We start from the raw sequence: 10,999 nt of genomic DNA, 5'->3' as shown, positions 1-10,999 counted from the left end.
GCTTGGTGCTTCTGTCTACAGCCCCATGTTGGCTCCACCTCCAGTAACGGCATTTTTCACGGATAAAACCTGGTAATTTGATATAGGTAACTCAATTTCCACCTACCGCAATTTAAGGTTATTTTTTATTTATGGTTTCCAAAGAAGATGAGGAACTGGCTAGAGTATCGTACAGCATTGATTTTCAAATACTTTTTAAGCCAAAAATCTTTCATCAAGTGAAAGTTTATCCTGAAATCCAATAAATGGAACATGTATAGGTGGAGCTGTGGGAGCCCTGTCCACTCACTGCTGCTTCTCCTGACAAGTGAAGTACACTTTGAAAACCTCTTCTGTAAATATACTTTTATATTCAGAGCAATATTTGTTAAATCAGACTTCTCTTTTCCAGACAATCTTACTCATCTAAATGTTTAAAGGTACTTTCTGTAACATACCAGAGGAAGTAAAAGAACCATTGGTTTGCAAATGTTCACAGGCTCCTGGTCAACTAAAATATGCTTACTGCTATGAACTGAATTACTGCTAAAAGATCATTACACAGATAAGGACTGGTTACTATTGTTAATTTTTTGTTCATGACATGGACAGGCTGGCATTAAATGAAGTGTACTTACTGCGAATTTACATGTATTGCTAGGGTACTCTATGTGCTGTATCCATGAATTTAAAAGAACACTACCATGAATGTTCATGAACTATGCTATAATGATTATCATAATAATAATCTTCTACCTTTAGTATTCATTCATTCACATGTTGAAAGTGTAGGCTCTCACTCTCATATGGCGTTTGTATATAAAACATACAGAAACAGTCCAGTTTCCAGGTCCAGCTTATTAACCATGATCTAATGCTCATTTCCCAAAAGGAGCCCTGCCCTGAAGTGTGGAATTTAGATCAGATTGCAACATAGGTTTTAAAACTTTCCTTGACAATTAATTGCTAATGACTAAGAACCTTTCCCTAAATGAGAACTAAGTACCTTATCTGAAAGTGTTAGGTGTGCCAATCATATGGGGCCAAGTTCCCAAAGGAAAACAACTACTGTTCTATTTGCTTAATTGATATAGTGATTTTGTTGAATCTGATGTAAAACACCATATAATGAGATATGAATAAAAGGAAATTACCCTTAGGTAAGAAGGAATAGAATATCTGCTTCTCTCTTCTCTAATCTCTCTCCCCCCAAGCTCAAACATATTTAATTTAATATTTAAAATATTTTTTCTAGACCTACTAATACCAAAATCTCCAGAGATTCAATCTAGGAATGTTTCTAAACCTCCTCAAGTTTGGCAGATGCTACTTATTACCTACCCCATAGCTATGTGTTCAGGTATGCAGTGGGTCCCTTCCTCAGTGCTAGGAAGGAATCATGATTTGTATAAGTCAGTCTAACTTCATTTCTCTTTGCCTTTTGTTGGTTTAGGGATGAGCATGGTTAATTTCTTACCAACTGAATGGGACTGTAGACAGGGACTGTTTTTTCAAATTCTAGCACATGAAGGAAAAGTCAAGATTAGCAAAGAGAAAATGATATTATTGATATCATTGAGCTGTTGAATAAACCCTGGAACCACTTACCTTCAGACATTTTGTAAAAGTAAACTTGTATTTTTTAAGGCACTTCTGGCCAAGTATCCTGTTTAAATCTATAGCCATTGTGTCGATTCTGACTTATAGAGTAGTACTGCCCCATAGGGCTTTCAAGGCTGTGTTTTTATGGAAGGAGACTGCCACATCTTTCTCCCACGAAGCAGCTGGTGAGTTTGAACCACTGATTGGTTAACAGCTGAACACTTAACCACTGCACCACCAAATACTAAAAAACCGAACCTGTTGCCATTGAGTCAATTCCAACTCATAGCTATCCTATAGAATAGAGTAGAACTGCCCCCAACCCCCATAAGGTTTCTTCCTTAAATATCTTGTTACTTACAGCCAAAAGCATCCTGGCCAATATATATAACATGGGATTTAATACAGAGTCAGCTCTGAGAGGCTCTGGTGAGGAGCAGTGATGAGGTACCTTTGGCTTACATGTGCTTCCTTGGTTTCTTCTTTTTCTTTCTTTCTTTCTTTTAAAATAATATTTTATTGTGTTTAAAGTGAAAGTTTACACAGCAAACTGGGTTCCATTTGACAGTTTCTACACAAATTATTCAGTGATATTGGTTACATTTTCCACAATGTGTCATCATTTTCATTGATTCCATTCTGGTTGTACCATTTCCTGTACTCTAGCTTCCCTGCCCCCTTACATTTCTCATCTTTGCTTTAGAGTAATTTTTGAACATTTGGTTTCATATAGATGACTTTTTTTAAAGGAGCTCATTACTCACAGGTGAAATTCTTTATTTTATGACCCAATCTGTTATTTAACTAAAAGGTAAACTCAAGGGATAATTTCTGTTTAATGTTTAAAGAGTATCTCAGGGCCATAATCTTGGGGAGTTCTCTAGACTCAACTGGTCCAGTAAGTCTAGCCTTTTTAAGAATTTTAGTACTGTTCCACATTTTTCTCCCATTCTGTCAGGATCTACCCTGATCAGAACAGTTCTGGTCTCAGGGTAGATGAGGTGGTGGTTCATGTACACTGCTAGTCCTGTAGATTGCTTTCTTCTCTGAGTCTTTATTTCCTTCTTTCTGTTTTGTGCTGGATAAGTAGAGACCAATAGTTATATCTTAGATGGCTGTTTGCAAGCTACTCACCACAGTGGGATGAAGAACATATACTTTATGAACTATATTATGCCAATTAACTAAGTTGTCCCATGAGACTATGGTCCTAAGCCTTCAAACTCAGAAAGCCAGTCTTGTGAGATGTTTGGTTATGTGTAAGAAGTATCCATGACTGTGTATGCTATGCAGTTTATGAGATATATAAATATATGTGTATGTACATATACCTGTGTGTACATATGCCTATGGATAAATCTATTTGTGCACACATAAGTGCTCACATATTAATACCCTTGCATATACATACCTATATGCATATTTCTGTGACCGCATACATATTGTTTGGTTGTTGTTGATATTGTGGAAAAATTATATTTGTCATATCCTTTACCAAAAATGTCTTTTTCTATTATGCACTTCTTAGTACATACCCAACGTGGGACTTGAACCCATGACCCTGAGATTAAGAGTCTCATGCTCTACCGACTGAGCTAGTCAGGCAGACCTCAAACATGCATTACTATCGGTCAATTCCAACTCATAGCATTCCCATAGGGTAGAGTAGAACTGCCCTACTTGGGGTTTCCAAGGAGCGGTTGGTAGATTCGAACTGCTGATCTTTTGGTTAGCAGCTGTATGCCTAACCACTGTGCCACCAGGGCCAAGACGGGTGTCAGAAGAGACTCTGAAACTTGATCTGGAACATCAAACGGCTAAAGCAAAAGGAACAAACGTTGAAGTAAAAGAAATGAACAAAAGATTTCGAAGGGCAGCTTGAGAAGACAAGGTAAAGTATTATAATGACGTGCAAAGAGCTGAAGATAGAAAACCAAAAGGGAAGAACATGCTTGGCATTTCTCAAGCTGAAAGAACTGAAGAAAAAATTCAAGCCTCGAGTTGCAATAGTGAAGGATTCTAAGGGGAAATGTTAAATGACTCAGGAAGCATCAAAAGAAGATGGAAGGAATACACAGAGTAATTATACCAAAAAGGCTTAGTCGATGTTCCATCATTTCAGGAAGTAGTATACGATCAGGAACTAATGGTACTGAAGAAAGATGTCCAAGCTGCACTGAAGGCATTAGCAAAAACAAGGCTCCATGAATTGACAGGATATCAATTGAGATGTTTCAAGAAATGGATGCAGTGCCGGAAGTGCTCACTTATCTATGCCAAGACAACTGGAAGACAGCTACCTGGCCAACAGACTGGAAGAGATATTTATGCCTATTCCTAAGAAAGGTGATCCAACTGAATAGGGAAATTATTGAACAATATCATTAATATCACATGCATGCAAAATTTTGCTGAAGATCATTTAAAAGCGGCTGCAGCAGTATATTGACTGGGAACTGCCAGATATTCAGGTCGGATTCAGAAGAGAATGTGGAACCAGGGATATCTTTGCTGACGGCAGATGGATCCTGGCTGAAAGCAGAGAATACCAGAAGGATGTTTACCTCTGTTTTATTGACTATGCTAAGGCATTCGACTCTGTGGATCATAACAAATTATGGATAACATTGCAGAGAATGGGAATTGCAGAACAATTAATTGTGCTCGTAAGGAGCCTGTACATAGATTAAGAGGCAGTTGTTCAAACAGAACAAAGGGATACTGCATGGCTTAAAGTCAGCAATGGTGTGCATCAGGGTTTTATCCTTTCACCATACCTATCCAATCTGTATGCTGAGCCAATAATCTGAGAAGCTGGACTATAGGAACAAGAATGTGGCATCAGGATGGAAGGAAGACTCATTAACAATCTGTGACATGCAGATGACACAACCTTGTTTGCAGAAAGTGAAGAAGACATGAAGCACTTATTGATGAAGATGAAAGACCACAGCCTTTAGTATGGATTACACCTCAACATAAAGAAAACAAAAATCCTCACAACTGGACCAATAAACCACATTATGATAAACGGAGAGGAGACAGTTTTCAAAGGTTTCATTTTACCTGAATCCACAATCAACGCCCATGGAAACAGCAGTCAAGAAATCAGAAGATGCATTGCATTAGACAAATCTGCTGCAAAGAACCTCTTTAAAGTGTTGAAAAGCAAAGATGTCGCCTTGAAAACTAAGGTGCGCCTGATCCAAGCCACGGTATTTTCAATCGCATCATATGCATGTGAAAGCTGGACAATGAATAAGGAAGATTGAAGAAGATTGACACCTTTGAATTGTTGTGTTGGCAAAGAATAGTGAATATTCTATGGACTGCCAAAAGAACAAACAAATCTGTCTTGGAAGAAGTACAACCAGAATGCTCCTTAGAAGCAAGGATGGCGAGACTACGTCTTACATACTTTGGACATGTTGTCCAGAGGGATCAGTCCCTGGAGAAGGACATCATACTTGGTAAGGTACAGGGCCAGCAGAAAAGAGAAAGACCCTCAATGAGATGGACTGAGACAATGGCTGCAACAGTGGGCTCAAGCATAACAATGATTGTGAGGATGGCATGAGACTAGGCAGTGTTCCGTTCTGTGGTACATAGGGTCACTATGAGTCAGAACCAACTTGATGGCACCTAACAACAACAACTTCCTAATAACATCATTTACCTCATCTAAGCTGTGTGTACTTCACGCACAGTCAATGCTGCCTTTTCCATCACCAAAAATAACAAGTGTCTACTATCTTGAGAGTGTTTCTCCCTCTCCCTCCCGACCGATCCCTGGTAACTACCAATGATCACTGGTCTCTGTGTATATATATCTATTCTTTTCTTCTTATGAAAGTGTGATCATGCAATATTTGTCCTTTTGTGATTGACTTATTTCACTCAGCATAATGTCTTCCAGATTCATCCACATTATAAGATGTTTGAAAGACTCGTCATTATTCTTAATGGTTGCCTAGTATTTTATTGTATGTATAAAAAAAAAAATTTTTTTTTTTTTTTTATGTACCAGCTTTTGTTTATCTGTTCATCTGCTGTTGGGCACTTAGATGTTTCCATTTTTTTGCTATTGTGAATAATGCTGCAACAAACATAAGTGTGCATATGTCTGTCCCTGTCTCTTTTATTAGATCTTTAGGGTATATAATTAGAAGTGAGATTGCTGGATCATAACGTATTTCTATTTCTAGCTTTTTGAAGAAGCGCCATACCGTTTTCCATAGTGGTTGTACCATTTTACAATCCCACCAGCAGTGGATAAGGTTTCCGATCTCCCCTTATTGTTGCTAGCATTCGTTGTTTTCTGTTTTTTTTTCTTTCTTATGCGTGTCATTTTTGCAGGGCTGAGATGGTTATCTCATTGTAGTTTTGATTTGCTGCTCTTTATTTTTAATGGCTATTTTTTTTATGGCTAATGACTGAGAGCATCTCTTCCTGTGTTTGTTGGCCACTTGAATGTCCTCTGTGGTGAAGTGTCTATTTATGTTCTTTGCTCATTTTTTGATTAGGTTGTTTGTCTTTTCGTTGTTGAGTTGTTGACGTTTTCTACATATTTTAGAGATTAGGCCCTTATCAGATATGTCATTCCTGGAGTCTTTTTCCCAGTCTGTAGGTTGTCTTTCTACTCTTTTGATAAAGTCTTTTGATGAGCATAAGTATTTAATTTCTAGGAGGTGCGAGTAATCTGATTTGTCTTCTGTTGTTCATGCATTTGTAGCTGTGTTTGGTAACCTAATTTCTTTCAAAAAAATTTAAATTTTTAAAAATTAAAAGAAAAAATTAGGTCCCATAGTTTTGTCCCTATGTTATCTTCCGGGAAGTTTATAGTTTTAGCTTTAACATTTAGTTTTTGATCCATTTTGAGTTAGGTTTTGTGTATCTCCATAACTTCTTGACACAGTTCAAAATCTTCACAGAGGATTAAAGGTCAGAATGCTGCCTGCGTACTGCTGTTTCTCAAAAATATGCAGAAAATGACATTTTAGGAGCTAAAAATCAGTGCCAATTTTTTCAACACCACCCTTTTGGGTGACAGAGAAGATATAATATTTTAAGACTATATATTGGCCTTCTCCATCCCTTAAATTCAACAGTAATATTTTAACATTGAATTAAAAAAAAAAGTGGGTTTATAAAGTATTTTATTGTTTTCTAAATTTCTATTCATGCAACAAGCAAAACAACAACATAACTACTACTACTCCTGTGTGGGTTTTCATTTTTGGCTTTGTCTATTTTGTAAAATTCTTTTAGTCATTCAACATGTAGCTCAAATGTCACCTTCTCAATTAGTATTCCCCAGCTCCATGTAGACTATTTTCCTCTTTTATCTCTCGTAGGACTCATTCATTCATTCAACAAATATCTGTTAAGCTCTTGCTATGCTCTAGCCCTTGTGTTGGGGATTTAGAAGGGAATCTAACATAGTTTCTATCCTCAACACTTGTAGTCTAGTGGGGGATTGACAGATAATTCTTTAAGCTCACAATAAATTGTGCTAAGTGTTTCAATTTTAGGTGTGTGAAACAGCAATCCCACCCCTCCATAATCAGTGAGAAACAACAGGCACTTTCTGGGTTTCTGTGGGGTTCCAGGCATAGGAGATGAATAAGGTGCAGTCCCTGTTCTTCAAGTAGAGACAGTCTGTTTTCCGTTCATCAAAATCACTTTCCTCTGCTGCCTGGGCACACAGTCAACATTTTCCAGCCTTCCTTGTGGGTCAGTGTGGCATGTGACTGAGTTCTGGCCCATGGAACGTGGGCATAAATAATGTAAGCTACTTCCAGTCCTGCTCCAAAAGAAACTCCCATGCAATGCACCATATACCCTTTCTTTCCCTGTCCACTGCTTAGAAAGTAAGGACTCCAGTGTCCTAGGGGACAGCAAAGCCATAATGTAAAATAAGTCTAGGCACCTGAATCACTGAGGGGAAGGTCACAAGCTGAACACTGGCTGGACTTCACATAAGTGAGAAATAAGCTTCTACTAGCAATTTAATTTTGATGTGATAAGTCAGCAATAGAGTTAAACATGTGGGAGGAGGTATTGCCCTGCCCGGCTGGGGTCAAGTGATGTTTGAATCAAGCCTTGAAAGATGACTTAGTCTTATGAAGAAACGATAAGACCATTCCAGACAAAGACACTCATCGCATGAGCAAAGTACAAGGTATGAAAACGAATAATGCAAGTAAGGAATTCTATACAGTTCTATATTAACTAGAGCAAATGTGGAGCAGTTGGAGAAAAATGGAGATAAAAGCCATGAGTGTAAACCCTTGCCCTGTTGCTTCCTAGTTGGGGCAACTTGGGCAAGTTATGTAACCAGTCTGGACAAGTTTCCTCTTTTTAAACCAGTGATAATGCCTCTGTCACAAAGTATGTCATGGGGTCCCAACATAGTCCCACCACTCGTTTATCTTCCCTGTATAAAAAGTTCTTTCAGAAAGAAGCCATTCATGTGTTGCACTGGTAACAATCTTTATAGTCCTTCTTGTAAAACACAGCAAAGCGTAAAATAGATTTTTAAAAAGAGAAGTTTTTGATATACTGAATAACTTTAAAACACTATTATAACTCTCTAGAACTTATCATCCTAATTGCACCTTCTTTAATATGTATAACATGTATAACATGTGACTATAAGACACTGAGAACACTCCCTCCTTACTTTATGTTCACATCCTTTATCTGTGTGTATTTACACAAGTAAATATACAGGAAGCTCCATTTTCCCACATACTATGCTCCCAGGCAGGCTTTGTGTGTGAAAAAGAAGATGTAAATATTTTTTGCCTCCGAGGGGAATAATTCCATTCTATCATTGGGGTTTGTGTACTAATCAAGAGTCAGTTGCAAAATCTCATTGATAAAGGGTAGGGTTGCACAGTTGATTATTGTAATTGTAGTTGTACACCTGTAAAAAGTTGAATTAGCAAAAGTTGTGTGATATATTTATAACAATGACAAAAGAAAAGAAACAAAGAAACAGCAGCTGCTGAGGCTGCTTATATACAACCAAATACCTCATGGGATTTGGTTCCTTGGTTTGGAGGTTTAGGGTCATGATTTCATGGGACATTCCAGTTAATTGGCATAATAATGTGTTTTGTGCTTCTGTTCTACCTCCCAGTTCGTTGCATAGTGCCTGTAGTCTTAAAAGCTTGCAGGTGGCCATTCAAGGCACAACAGTTGGTCTCCATTCACCTGGAACAACACAGGAAGAAGGACAGTCAGGAATAGGGGGAGCATATGGAATAAATGGCTAATTGCCTCCATGGACAACTGTCTTTTTTGTCATGAGACAGAGGACCTGGATGGTGCCCAGCTATTATAGAAGTATCCTGATCAAAAGGTGGAAAATGCAGTGAGCTGCCATCTAACATATTCCACTGGACCCACTCCATCTGGAGAAAGGGAGAATGCAGAAAAGCAAAGACCCAAGGGAAAGATTAGTTCAAAGGACTAATGGACCACAGCCACCATAGCCTCCACAGACTGTGTCCAGCACAACTACATGGTGTCTGGCTACTACCACCAACTGCTCTGACAGGGATCACAACAGAGGGTCCCAGACAGGAGCTGGAGAAATACGTAGAAGAAAATTCTAACTCACACGAAAAAGTCCAGACCTACTGGTCTGACAGAGACTAGAGAAATTCCAAAAGTATTGTCCATGGCACCTTTTTAATTCAGTGTTTAAGTCACTTCTGAGGTTCACCCTTCAGTTAAAGATTAGAGAGGCCCACGGAACAAGTGGGACTAAATGGGCATACTGGCCCAGAGGTAAGGACGGGAAGGCAAGAGGGGACAGAAAACCTGGTAATGGGGAACCCAAAGATGAGAAGATCATGTGTTAACGTGTCTTGGGGTTGGCAACCAGTGTCACAAAAGAATATGTATATCAATTGTTTAATGAGAAATGAATTTGCTCTGTGAACCTGAATCTAAAGTAAAAGAAAAAAGGGGAGGGGAATGCAGAACAAAATTTCAAATTTTTGTGGACTCTAGACTTTCATCCACCCATGGAGGGTGGATGAGCTTCTGAAACTATGGTCCTGAAATAAAATCTTTAAACCTTAAACCAAAAATATGCCCTTCAGTCATCTTAAAACCAAACAATAGTTTATGTTAACTAGTAAAAAAGGTATGCCTTGAGCATTATGCTCTTTTAAGAATGATGTATGTGGGATCAAATTGACAACAGCAATTAAAGAGATTAGATAGGAACCTTAGGGGTCAGGTAGTTCATGTCAATGAGAGAGGAACAATTCAGAAAAGGAGGGTAAGAATGGTTGCACAACTTGAAGAATGTAATCAATGTCACTAATTTGTACATGTAGAAGCTGTGAATTGGTATATCTTTTGCTGTGTTATTCTCAACAACAACAACAAAATAAAGTTTAGGAGAAAAACAAAACAAACTAAAAAAAAGTTGCATATAAACTGTGAATGTTGTTATTAGTTGCCATCTGACTGACTGCGACCCCACGCACAACAGAATGATCAGATCATTGTGATCCATATGGTTTTCTTTGACTGGTTTTCAAAAGTAGATTTTCAGGCCTTTATTCCTAGTCTTAGCCTGAAAGTTCGGTTGAATCTTGTTGATTATTATAGCAATGTACACGCCTCCTCTGACAGACGGGTGGAAGCTGGGCATGCAGTGCATTGGCTGGGAATTGAATCCATGTCTCCCACATGAAAGGCAATAATTCTGCCACTGAGCCAGTACCTCGTTGCCGTCAAGTTGATTCCGACTCATAGCGACCCTATAGGATAGAGTAGAACTACACCATGGGGTTTCCAAGGAACGGCTGGTGGATTCCAACTGCCGACCATTTGGTTAGCAGCCGTAGCTCGCCGTAGCTCTTAACTACTGTGCCACCAGGGGTCCAGTGCCCCTCGAACTATGATTAATAAATAGGAGGCCAGGAACCAGGTAGCCAACAACTGTGCTTCTATAAATATTTCAAGTGAAGAAATGTTTCTTATTATACTTGTAGAATAAGAGGCATCAGAGATAATCGAATCTACCAGTACCATATTCAAATGCTGTCAGCAGCCAGGCAGATAATACAGATGTGTGAGTCTGTGGCAACTGCAGAGGGTACGGCCCTATCAAAGGTATCAAATAACATCAGGCTCCTGGATCTAATCTCATGGTTTCCTTGCAATGAGATGAAACTGAAATTTAGAAAGATTAGGTTAGGTGACTCTTACAGGCTACACGGCAAGCATGTTAATCAAAAGCAATTCAGAATACAGAAGCCACTCCAGGTATTCTAAGCAGAAAGGGATTTTATACAGGGAATTACTTCCTGAGATTGGTGAAAGAGCTAGAAGTGCAGGGTCGAGGCTGCGCCTACAGGAATAACTCCTAGAACACTAGTAACTGAACCACTAA

General features: G+C 38.7%; 1 non-coding gene across 1 annotated transcript; it reads right to left on the bottom strand.

The window, feature by feature from the left end:
- Positions 1–3,113: 3,113 nt before the first annotated feature.
- Positions 3,114–3,186, bottom strand: TRNAK-CUU (transfer RNA lysine (anticodon CUU)). The gene has a single exon. It is a non-coding gene; the product is annotated as a tRNA-Lys (tRNA).
- Positions 3,187–10,999: the final 7,813 nt, after the last annotated feature.

The sequence above is a fragment of the Loxodonta africana genome, chromosome 5 (assembly GCF_030014295.1).
Source record: "Loxodonta africana isolate mLoxAfr1 chromosome 5, mLoxAfr1.hap2, whole genome shotgun sequence".
NCBI classification, from domain to species: Eukaryota; Metazoa; Chordata; class Mammalia; order Proboscidea; family Elephantidae; genus Loxodonta; species Loxodonta africana.
The sequence above is the reverse complement of the archived record's forward strand: the minus strand, read 5'-3'. Positions and strand labels throughout refer to the sequence as shown.